We start from the raw sequence: 13,057 nt of genomic DNA on the forward strand, positions 1-13,057 counted from the left end.
ATAGAATGGTTTGGGTTGGAAGGGACCTTTAAGATCATCTAGTTCCCACGCCCCTGCCATGGGCAGGGACACCTCCCACTAGACCAGGTTGCTCCAAGCCCCATCCAACCTGGCCTTGAACACTTCCAGGGATGGGGCATCCACAACTTCCTTGGGAAACCTGTACCAGTGACTCACCACCCTGACAGTAAAGAATTTCTTCCTGATATCTAATCTAAATCTACCCTCTTTCAGCTTAAAGTCATTACTCATACATGACGACATGCCCTTGTAAAAAGTCCCTCCCCAGCTTTCTTGTAGGCCCCCTTTAGGTACTGGAAGGCTGCTATAAGGTCTCCACGGAGCCTTCTCTTATTCAGGCAGAACAACCCCAACTCTCTCAGTCTGTCCTCGTAAAAGAGATGCTCCAGACCTCTGATCATCTTCGTGACCCTCCTCTGGACCATCTCCAACAGGTCCATGTCCTTCTTATGTTGGAGGTCCCAGAGCTGAACGCAGTACTCCAAGTGGGGTCTTAAGAGAGCAGAGTAGAGGGGGAGAATCACCTCCCTCGACGTGCTGCACACGCTTCTTTTGATGCAGCTCAGGATACAGCTGGCTTTCTGGACTGCAAGCACGCATTGTCTGCTCACGTTAAGCTCATCATCAACCAGCACCCCCCAAGTCCTTCTCCTCAGGGCTGCTCTCAATGCCGTCATAGGTAGTATGTTAAAAGAAGCACCAAGGCTACATAATGTTACTGGAGCCCTAAAATTTAAGAAGGAAAGAGAGTTGTTTTTAAGCTGTGTTTGTTTCTCTCTCCTCACTGCCACTGTGAAACACTACATTAACTGTGAAAGGGTTGGTTGAATATATGGCTGAAGCTACAGAATAGTGAAGTTATTTAGTTGTTAATACTAACAATACTAGCTCTGAAATAAATCTTTTAAAGTCTATTTAAAACTTATGCACATGTTTCAGGGTGTTAGGAGACTCTGCTACAAGAGGCACCTTGGCGTTCCTGTTCTCCAGGGGGGCAAAGCTTTGGAGCATTGTGGGAGTGGTGCATTCAGTGGGGCAGCAAGTGTGTGGGTGATCTATTGCTGATGTGCATGCTGATGGCTGGATGCCTTGACAACTTTTGACAGCAATTGTGAATGAGTTATAGTGATGGGATAGAGGCATTAAGGAGCGACATGGAAGGGTGCATCAAGGTATATAGGAGCTAAATGTTCATTGAGATAAAGAAATTAATTCAGTAAGCATTAGGAGCTAGATCCAATAAAAAGCTTAGGCTTAGACTTAAAGCAGGATTGAGGTTGAATCTGCGTAAGTCCAAAATAATGATCGCAAACCCTTCTTTACCTGGAGACCACAAATGATGAAAGAACCTACCCTTTTCATGGTGTTTATAGTAGGTTTTTTTAAAAAGCGTGACATTCCCTTACTTTTGATGGTTCACTCTGCAGTGTGACAAGTCCTTGGTCTAAATGGTTCAGAACTTCAGCCTTGTTGGCACAGAGACGTCAGGTATTGCTTTGCTGCCTCCCAGTACAGTGGAAGCTCTCAAGTAGTGTCTAATATATTCTGACAGGATCAAGGTCCTCAGTTAGAGGGCTCAAGGTCCTCAGTTAGAGGGCTAAAAGAACCCTGCATCTGTCCTGCTGAAGCTGTCACCGTGCGGTCCAGCACCAGGCTCCTGGGGCAAGAGAGAACAAGCACATAAGACACATTTTACTCTAATAGTTAAAACCTCCATGCCAAAAAGGTGAATCTTTAGACTCAGTTTCCAGTTCAAAGCCTTCCTAAATCTAATTTACCCTGTAAGTTCTTAAAGAAAAATTCATAAAATTTAAAGCAAGGACCAAACCCCAGGTTCCTGTCCTGTTAGGTAAATTCTCTATTCACTAAATGACAGGATTCAAACTCATGTATGAATATCTTCAGCTTTATCAAACCTGGGTCTTCCATCCAGCAGGACGTATATTAACCATTGGACTACAATTGTTGTGAGGAGGATTCTGGTCTCCAGGGTTTGGAATTACTTCTGCGCACAGGTGCATTCCTACTTTCTCAACTGAGTTAAGCTGAAAGTGGTTCTTAGTTCAAAATAATAGCTACTTTGCTTTCCATTTGAGGGTAGAGACTTCCATTTGCAGCTCACATCCCTGGGGAGTTTTCTTCTCCCAGAGCTTTGGTCGTAAAAGAAACATGTAATGTCCGTTTCTTAGAGAAACCTAAATCAGATGTAGTCCAAATGCTTAAGCAACTGAGATAGCTAAATAACTTCAACTGTCTTGGACACAAGCCTTATTGCAAGCAGAGCTGAGCAGTTCATGGAAGTGGGAAAGCCTGGTTGCATTTTTTATGGAATCTTGGGGACTCCAAGGAGTGTTCACTTTGAGGAATATTTTGCTCTTTTACCTGTGAGCCATGACAACCTGGAACCATGGGAACCTTTGTGTGGTAGTCCTCTGTACGTAATGTGCAAGTCAAAAGTGGTTTCTCTCATTTATTTCAACCCAAAATATTTGGTCAGTTGTCAAAGATTCAGCTCAGCTGACTGGAAAGAAAGAAAAGGGGTCAGGGATAATTGATGGGCCCAGGACTATGGGTGGAAGAAAGTCATTGGATTGAATCAGTCTCTGGAGAATGGCAGAAAAATGTTACAGAGTGCCCAGGAGAGTCAATATGACCTGCAAAAAGAATGCAGGGGATAAATAGAGAGGATCTATTAATACAGACATTCATTAAAAATTAGTGGGCTTTTAGTGCGTGTCATAATGTATTTAAACCAGTTGCTAAATATCAGCTGAAATTTAGCTAAGTTACTCCAGTCTCTACAGACAGCTAGCTTCAAACATCTGTATTCCTATTTCCAACAAGTTAAACATCTGGGTCTGCCATTTTAACATGTACAGTCATTCAGAGTTGGAATTTAGGGTAAATATTTGAATGTTAGAATAAGCATATTTCATCTACATACAAGTGGAATATTGTTAGCATTTCTCAGATTTGGAATGGGATTTTATGTTCTATATTTAAGATATTTAGTCAGCGTATCGTACCTTATGATTGCAAAACAGGACTCTAGACTGATCTGTGAACACAGGTGCCCGAACTTTCAAGTACTTATGTACTTAAAACAACAAAGCAAGTAATTTTATCTTTTTTATTTATCATTTGATAAGCTATCTTTTAAAAATCCTCTTACTTTTGTTTGTAGTATGAAAACAACACCTTTATAACATTGGCAAAATATTCGGCTTTTACTTATTTCAGGGAATAAGTGATCTGTTGGGTTTTTGCAATGATTCATATTTAGCTTGCCTACTAGGCCTCAGTAACATATTTCTGTTTAATAATTTCATTTCTAGTAGTTTCTAGTTGTTTCATCAGGCTGTGCAACAGAAAAAAGGTATGATACTATGTGGCAGGCCCATGGTTATGAAAGGCTCGGCTCTGACACAGTACAGAGATTAAAAATAACATATTGGGCTTGCCTATATGAGGTATATACATCCCATACCATGTGAGGTGTATCCCGTGGCTATTATCTGAACTTTAAATGTAAAAAACCCATTCATTTTGATATTGTGGCATCTATAATCTGTTGAATTTACTTAAATCTAAATTCAGGGCAGCAGGGAGAGGAGCTTTCTTCTTATCCATCAGTGACTTTTGGCTTGACAGTAGATAGGCTACAGAAACAAGCTAGAGGCTTTAGAGGTCTATTTAATATTGGAAAAGAAAAATAAGGAGGACAGAGTATGAACTAGATCCCTAAAGGAAGGTTAATATGGTAATATTTGGACTCACTATACTAAATTTTAGGTGCCTAGTGGTATCTGCACCCCTGAATAAAATTCCTAAGCTCTGTAGTCATCGAGCCTATGAAAGAGAATCAAAATAGACAATGTGTTAAATAGGGAGCTACCAAAGTTATCTAATAGGAAACCCTGATGGCAAGGTTAGGTCTTATACCCTTGCCCTGTCAGAGGGTTTACATACTCAGTGCTGGGTTGCAGGGACACGTGTTTCTCAGATCAGGTTTCATATCCTGCAGTCCTCTTGTGCACTGAGGTACCTAAGCTGCTGCTTTCAGAAATAGAACACTTTGCAGAAAACAATCCCGGAGTTTTGGGACTGGACAAAGGAAAAGTTTAACCCCTTAAAGCATGGATTGGGACATTTCTCTAAAACGGAATATTTGGATATAATCCCTACTCCAAGAACAACTTGTGAATTTTATGTGAAATCCTAGATAAAATACAAAACTGACACCGAGACCTTCATGTCTCCTCAACCAGGTCAATTTCTTCCTTAGTTTGCAAAGTCACTCTTCCAGGCCTACACCAGTGCTTCATGAACCGGCGCTGGAGAATTGCTCTAGCCTTGAAGCTTTCATAGGACAAGGGCACCCTGAGGCCACTGTCCTTTTTGAAGAGCTTGATCTTGTAACTGTCCTTTAAGATCAGTCCCCCCAGATCAATCCCGATCAAGACCAGGATTGCTCTGCTCAGTTACATAGACTGGACAAAGGAACTGGACTGGTAAAATGTGGAAATGTCTAAAGATAGGTGGAATTTGTGGATTTCTCTCTTAGACCTACAAAAGTACCTAAATACCAACACAGTCCCACTTCAGGCAACGATCTCCTTTTACGAATCTCAGATGAGCTTTCTAAGACTTGCAGCTCTTCTGAGAGCACTGTCTGCAAAGGAGACCAGAGAGGTACATAGATAATGATGAGACTCAGGATGCTTTGCTGACCTAGGAGGTCTTGATGCTGCTGAGGATTCAGAGTTGAGGTGGTAATCCGGAGCTCTGTCATTCTTTGGGTGTCAGGGGAGTTTTTTTGATGAAAACTACATATGTCTGAGTGAGGGCAATACATGTGAAACAGAGTGGTTAGGCTGAAGGCAACTGATAATTTCTGCGTTCCGAGCAGGCATGAACTAGGTGAGCTGAGTCATTTAATGAGTGCGGTATGCATGACTTGGTGGTACATACGAGATGTGTGTGTGCATATGTGTGTAGGTGGCACTAGGGTAAGTGGGTGGAAAGGTGAGAACTAGACTTCATTGGTGAACAGAGAAGAAATAATAAACAGAATGGCTAATTGGAAAGTTTCTGAACAGCCTTCTCTAGAGACATGAAAGTTTAATAAGTTCTCAGTAGGTTGGACAGATAACACAAATACGGTATTAGCTATATAAAGTAGTAAAAATTAAAGTATACGCTAACTTCTTTTTGTAAGTTATCAGATACCACTTAGTGGAATTATAGTGGAGAATATCTTGCCCTTGACCTTAATATTCAATGATTCAAGATTAGAGCATAGCTCCAAGGACCAGAAACACAGGATGCTATAGACCTCCAGGGAGGGACAGCCTGCAGCTGGAGCTAGAACCTGCCTTGTGGCCATTTACTCAGGTCAGTCCCCAATGACATGTTACTATGTGCATCAGGAAAAAAACAAGAGTACATGTCAGCCTGTTGTTATTAGTGAGGAAATATAAAACTATCTGTAAAAAACCATAAAAACTTCTGAGTACCTGTGTTGTCTGGTATAGTTCAGAGTCACCTAGGAGCTTTTTAAATTTTCTTTTAGTATACATGGCTGCATGAGGGCTTTCAGATTCCCAGAGACCACAGGGTATGAACGTGCCTCATATATGTGTGATGGCAGGGAGATCATAGGACATATAGACTCATATGAGCTGCTACACTGGTTATATTTATGTGGAAATTTCTTCTCCTGGGGCTGAGTGTGCTGACTGCTTGTGCTCCTGGCACTACCTTCTCCAAGGGAAGACAGAAGACATCTCCATACTGCCATACTTCCCTAGTGTCTCTGATGGGGGAATAAGAACTGCCAAGGGATGGACAGGGAGAGTCAGCTTGCTAATTAAGGCCCCTTTATTAGGGAGAAATACCTTCTACTCCCAGGGCAATCAGCGACAATTAGGAGCAGCTTGAACTCTTTAAATACAACAACAGTGACCTGTTTGAGGGAAAGTCCCGATTAAGCTCCTTGGAAACTCTTTATTTCTTCATTCAAGCTCTATGCCTGTCTGTTCTTCTGTGTTATGGATGAGCCAAGACCCGTGCCTGTAAATGCAGAGTGTTTGGATGGTGTGGCCGGGACGTGCTATCAGCCTGCTTTGCTGGGACTCTGCTTCCACGTTTCCCCTACATCCACTCATGTGACCATTCGCAATCATTTAAGCCACCTATGTCCTGGAGCACAGGCACTTGCCTTCAATCTTATGGTAATGTGCACTGTAAACTGCACCTACAGTAATGCATTGTTTTATTCATTACATGATATAGAGTTTGGTATAAAGAAATGTTTAAATAAGCCATTTATTATCTTAAAATTATCAAATATTGCAAGACATAAAGTGCAAGAAACTCAACACTAGCAACTGCGGCTGTGACCTTTTAGACTAGCTGATCTGGACAGACTTACACCTGTAGCTGTACATCATCTTTTAGTGTAGACATATCAAGTGAGAAGTAAACATGATTTTTCAAAAGTGTATTGTCTGATACTCCATAAGGCAATAGCATGACTTGCCATGTACTTCCCTTTTAATTCTACAAAAGTCAAGAACTTGCAAATTCAACAAAAGTTGATTATAAATTAGATTAATGACAACTGTGATGTCATTAGTTGTATTTTTAATAAACCACTGCTAAACGATGTTCTATTGTGTGGATACAAAACTATGTTTTTTGCTATGCACTAGGCATCACAATTTTCATGTTTATTTGATCTGTGGGATATTTAAGCCAGTCATACTGTTGTGGGCAAGTTTTCTTCACAGTCCACAGGGCCTGACCCAGGGAAGGGCTCAAGTGCCCACCAGCTGGGAGTGCACCCCAGAGCCCTGACTAAGGCCTCTGTGCTCGCTATCCAGTGCCATGGAAAACGAGCTATCTCAGAATGACATCTCAGAAACCCACTGAAATATAGTCTCATCTCTCTTTTGAACAGAAAGGCACCTGGTGGATCTAAATAAATCCAGAATTAGGTAGAAGCCATGTCCGAGTGGCTACACAGTGGGGATGAGGTGCCAATACTCTGGAGAGTCTTAGCCTCAGAGAGCTCCTGCTCCGAACTCCAGGTTGTGGAAGTCTGGGCTGCCCCACCACTCCTCTGCACTTCTTCATTTCCTTCTCTGGGGTCACTGAGAGGAAGGGATGTCAGGTATACGCTAGGTCTCCTGAGGGGGATGACCAGGAGACCATAACTTGGGGCACGCTGTGGACTCTGCCTTACCATGAAAAGCCATCATGAATAACTGGATTACAATTTTGGCTTTACATAACTCAGCTCCACCTAATTCTTGTTTTAAGCACCCGAGACATATATTGAATATAGGCTGATGTTATCCACCCTCTTCAGTGCATGAGAAAAGACATCATTTTGGAATAGAATTTAATGTTACTCATAATTAAATTAGTAATAAAAACTTGTAGTTCCCCTTCAATACCTACCTTGTTTCTGTCTTGACAATATTTTGCCTTCTGTCTGGTATCATAGCTATAATTAAGAGAACTTCCTTTTCAAGTGCCCAATTCTTTAATACTTATGTCCTTTTAAATGTTCATATTCCACAAACATTTCCATTAAATTCAACATCACACAGACTGCATTTGGCTTTTTATATTTCCTCCTAGCTCAAAGGCACGTTTATGCAAAGATATAGCAGATATTTTATTCATATGCCAATAAAAACCATAGGATTACTTAACTTATTGCCTTTACATTAGTGGTAAGCAAATCATGGCCCAAAACAGACTGATGCCAGATAGGCTGCTAGTCAAGCAGATAGAACTCTGCTATGGCGAGTCTAGAGAGAAATGACTCAAAAGCAGAGAAGTCACACTCCTGACCTGGAAATGTCTATTGAATGGCTTCTTTTCTAAAAGAATGGGAGCTCTTCCAGTACTAGAGATGCTGAAGATTTCAGGGAGAACCTCTCTGACTGCATCATTAAAAATTGCAATCCCCCTTCAAATACCCACCTTACTGATTTCACAATATTTTTCCTCCTGTTTGGTATAAATGGCAAACCTTTTAATTAATCACCCTATAATTCCCCCTCCTGGCATGAAGGATGCTGCAGAAGCTGTGCTGCTGTGACTTGTAGGTACCTTTAAATGGTGTGTTGCAGGCAGGTGGAGGCTTGGTCAGCTCATACTCTGGGGCTGATGCTCGGCATGGGGCTGATCTCCTGCTGGGCAAAAAAAATTAAGCACATCATTGCCAAGCGTGGCCAGTGAGCTCTCCCTGGGTCCTGAGATGGGAAAGTGGTCTTTGGTTTGGCGCAAAGTATGGCACATTGAGCCCACATCTGCCTGGAGGAAAGGAAGAAATAGCTCATAAATTGACCGAGTAATGTTGAAGTTGCTGAGGAACTGAATGTGTCTGGAGAAGCTTAAAGTCATCCCAAGCAAATTATTCCACAGATTCCAATCTGAAATATATGAACTTTAGACAAATTCTTCACCTAGTTCTGCCCATAAAATCTTACTGACATCAGATAAATAAGTAAAAAGTAGAAATTGTAAGTTTCATTGTGTCATTTTGTAATGACATAATTGCAATTTCAAGAAACTGATGGAAAATTCACATCAATGCTTGGAATTAATTCACTCACAGTATTAGTGGAAAGCAGTATTAGTGCAGCAGGGTTGGGAATTAGTGAGGGTAGAAATGGGAAAAAGTCTGCATTGGAGTGGAACTTGGCTCCCTGCTTTGCAGCAGGTATGTAAGCTATTCATGCCTGGGACAGCATTTAATTCAGTGTTTGAACACCTCTTGGCACAACAAGGTCCAAATATTTAAGTCTAAGAAGTAACAGCTGTGTTTTTCAACATATTAGTGTAGCGAAATCAATGAAAGATGGCTAAAACACCTCTTACTGGGCTCTTACATCTTAATAAAAGATGCAGGATAACTTTCTTTTGTAAAATGTTTTCAGAGTAATTACTATATTATTTTTATTCCAACATGTAAAGAGATTTCAGGGCCAGGTGGAGAGATATAATAAGGGCAATGTGAGAGATGCAGACCAAGTGGGGACAAATATCTCTAAAACTTGTCGTCTGTTTCATCTGTAGGAAAGAGGGATTGCAGGCTGATGGCAGCTGACAGGAGCCAGAGCTCAGGGATGTGGTGTGTGAGTGTCCCGGGAGCCAAAATGTTCTCTGGCAAAAAATGACCATCATTATTATGATCTCCTGCATAGCACAAATCATGGCACTTCAGATAATGATCCCAGGATAAGAGACAGTGTCTTTTAAATACAGACTTAGTCTTGATTTAAAGAGGGTGAATGAGAATGTATTGCGTCCCTTGATAGCCTGTTCCAGTGGTTAATTATTCTCCCTGTCAAAAATGCATGTATTTTTTTCTTGTTTGGATGTACGCTAGTTTCAAACAGGTGTTTGGTTTTGAGTGTGCAATTAAAACACTATGGAGAAATCTACAAGGCACTTTAGAGAAATGGAAATTCTGAAATACTTTTTTATTATAAAACTTTGCAATTTTGTAATTATAACAGTTTTTTACCTCTCCCTTTAGCTGGCTTATAACAATTTTTGAAAGAATTTAGCACTTTAGAGCTATAATTAGGAAGTAAAGTTGTAGGACATTTTTATTTCTATAAAACAAACGTAGATTTTATTTTAATTGGGAAAAACACTTTAAGTTAGTAGTTTATTACCAGCTTACCTGTTATAAGGCTACAGTTTTTGCCAAGCAAAATGGAACTGCACTAAATGTGAGATAAACCATCCTGAGCCAGCCCCAAGATCAAGCTACTCTCAGAGCCTGACTTCTCAAAGAATAAAATGGTGGAAAAATGAAGTTATAACAAGTTAAGACCCATGTGCTGTTGCTGCACTGAGTACAGAGTCGTGGTATGTGCCCGACCCACCTCTCTATGGCCCATATTAACTTTTCCTCACATCCATGATCCTACAGGACATCTCTGGCCATCCCACAGTGTTCCTTCCTTCTGTGAGAGCTCTCGGCAGCGATGCTGCTGCCTGCCAGTGCACCCCACACACAGCCTGTGGCACCACGTGTGGCTGTGTCCAGCACTAAGAAAAGCAACTGTTCATAGAGACACCACTTAAGGGGCAGAAGCTGGTGTGAACATCAGCCATGTGTGATGGTGATGGTAGTGGTTCAGACTAGAGCCTGCACAAAGGTGGATTAATGTGGGCCCATGTGATGGGAAATACATCTGCCGGCAGCGGCGCAGCATGAGAGGACGTGCTATGGCATCGGGCCCTGCCTTTTGAGGGTTGCAGCTGAGGAGACGCTGAAGCTTGGTGTGCTGTTCAGTTTGCTTGTTTATTAAGATGGCTTCTCTCACCAAAGCCCAGCCTTATGTCCTTAAGTGTATATCCTAGCATACGTCACATGAAAGGTCTACGTGTATCTCCTTTGCTCTTCGCACGCATTATTAGCAATGAGAGCTTGTAGCATCTCAGAGGACAGCAGAACTGTGAATGTAACAGAATCTTCCCGTCTGGATTAAAACCAGATCTGGGCATATAGGACATGTAGTTTGGACTAAATATAGTTTGTACTGTTCACCTCTTTCCTTGTAGTTGCTCAAGAGGTAGCAGAGAAACAACCAGCAGAACGGAAAGGAAAGATCTGCTTGACCAGACATATTTCTTTAGTGAATCTAAACAGCTCCTGTGACAGGTCAGACAGCCTGCAGTGCAAGCTCTTTCAGCAGCCGTCAGGTCAAGATATAACTTTATGCTGGCCAGTGGGAAAAAATGATAGGAGAGCTTGCAAGTGAAATGTCAGGAAAGAGGCATAACATTTGGCACATTTGTGAAGGTGCCTTGTGATTTTGGGTGCTTGGCTGAAATCGAATATGGGCCAGGCATCTTTGATGGGCACAGGAGCTGCTTTTGGAAATATTAGCTGTGATGTCTCACATATGATATAGTCACGCCATAGTCAACGGGGCACCGTGGGTCATGACATAGCACAGAATTTGCACCTGCAGTGTTTGCACAGAAGTTCCGCGGCTGTTCTCACACCTGTGTAAATCAAGATCTTTTCCAAGAGTTAGGATGTTGTCTTGTACAAAATTAGGACAAATAAGATCATGTACTGGATAGTGATTGTAAAATTCTTGAATTACTGCAGTTTACACAAAGACACAACAGTGTAAATTAAAGTTTGCATCACTGTTTTCAAAGTACTCTGATCTTAGATATTGTAACTGCTACTAACTCCTCAGTAAACCAGCTAAATAAGAATGAGATTTACAGAGAGTTTAAAAGTTAATTTTTGATTTATTGTTATTTTTATTTTGCAAATTATTGTTGCAACCCACAGTGCTCAGAAACTTACTTTATAAAAGTGTTATCTTGTTTCTGTGAGATGTGCTTGTGAGCCACACCGCACTGAGAAAAACAATACTAGATTCTTCAGCCCAGCAGCACTGAGGCAGATGTAGAACAGAGCTGTGTCCCTGCATGAATCTTTAACAAGGCTATCAGTACTCCGCCTAGATGCTGTAGTTATGGGCACATTAGGAATAACAGCTAAAACTGTACAGATATGTAGCTCCCAAATCGTTATTGCTGATGCTTATGTACTAGATTTGGCAGAAAGAACACAAATTGAATTTTAAATGTCCAACACGGTCAGGCTGAGTTGTCGCGGAAAAAAAATAAATTGCTTTTGACCTTGTAAAGTGAGCACATAATTTTCTTATGTGAATTTATTCAAATTCTGCATTTTAAAATAGCATATGTGCACCTATAGTTGCAAACCGTAAAAATAATGTAAGAGGAAAATAAGAATGCCTGGTATGTTAAACGACACAAGTTTCTTAGGTCTCACATATTACTTTCACAGCCTCGCTACCATTAGCCTCAATCCTTTTTAGTCCACAACACCAGAGAAGTGAGCTAGACAGTGAGTAAGTGAATTCTCCATCATTCACTTCTTTACGTTGTAGTGAGGATCAATAAATGCTCATTCAGAGGAACTGAGGTTAAGCCACTCATTAATCCTACCTCCCAGAGATTCTAAAATATGATTTTATTTTCTTTCTCATCACCTTTAAAGCATGCAAAATACAGTTTATGGAAGGTGGGAATGATATAGAAAAGAACTTGATGGAAGATGAAGCAAGTATTTGCATCAGGAAAACTCAGTGTTTATTGAACAGGTCCCCTTGTAATATGTGGTTGGGCCACTTGTAGCACATTTTTTCTTGGCAATTTCTTTGCTTGAAGACCTAATTTCTCTCTGTGCTTAGTTTTTTGGGGTTTCTTTTTCCCCCCAAATTTGTGTTGCTTCACAGACAAAAAAGTGTGTGCTTGAATGTAAACAGCATCTGACAACATTTTTTAAATAATAAACTTGGAATATAAACAAAGGAGTTGTCAATGCATCAGGCCAAATTCAATTAAAAGCTGCTCAGAACTGTCAAATAGCTCAGAATGGCTTTGCTTATGCATCCTAATATTTTTTCACTCTATAATTTTTACCTCCTTTTAGCTGCCTTTTCAGTAAAGAGGGAATCACTGCCACTCATGTTAGGCTTTAAGGTCCTTGAAACACGAAGGCACAGAGCGGTTGTTGCAACTCTTTTGTCGCCTGTAACTGAAATCCTTTACCTTGCGATGTACATTGCAATCGGTTTATACTTTCCCACCCGAACTTTCAGCACTGGGACTCTCAGCGGCAGGTGCTCCAGCTGTTTGAACAGCACTGTACAGACCAGCTATCAGGAAGGTCTGCTTCTGTTTGATTTTGTGTTTATTTTGGCAAAAACCCTAGAGTTAATGTTTGTTACTGTAAAGCAAGTTTAAAACTTGCTTGGGAGTGAACCATTCAAGGTATGTACAAACAGATATATATCTGTGCTGGAATACAACTCTGGCCTGGAAACAGGGTAGCTACGTATTCCTGAGCTAATAACCTACCTTGGAATATGAATAAATCAAACTTCATTTGGTTTGCACCCATCTACTCAGATGTGACACAAATAGTCACTCAGATCAGCGTCCACCTGGAATG

The sequence above is a fragment of the Larus michahellis genome, chromosome 1, assembly GCF_964199755.1.
Source record: "Larus michahellis chromosome 1, bLarMic1.1, whole genome shotgun sequence".
NCBI classification, from domain to species: Eukaryota; Metazoa; Chordata; class Aves; order Charadriiformes; family Laridae; genus Larus; species Larus michahellis.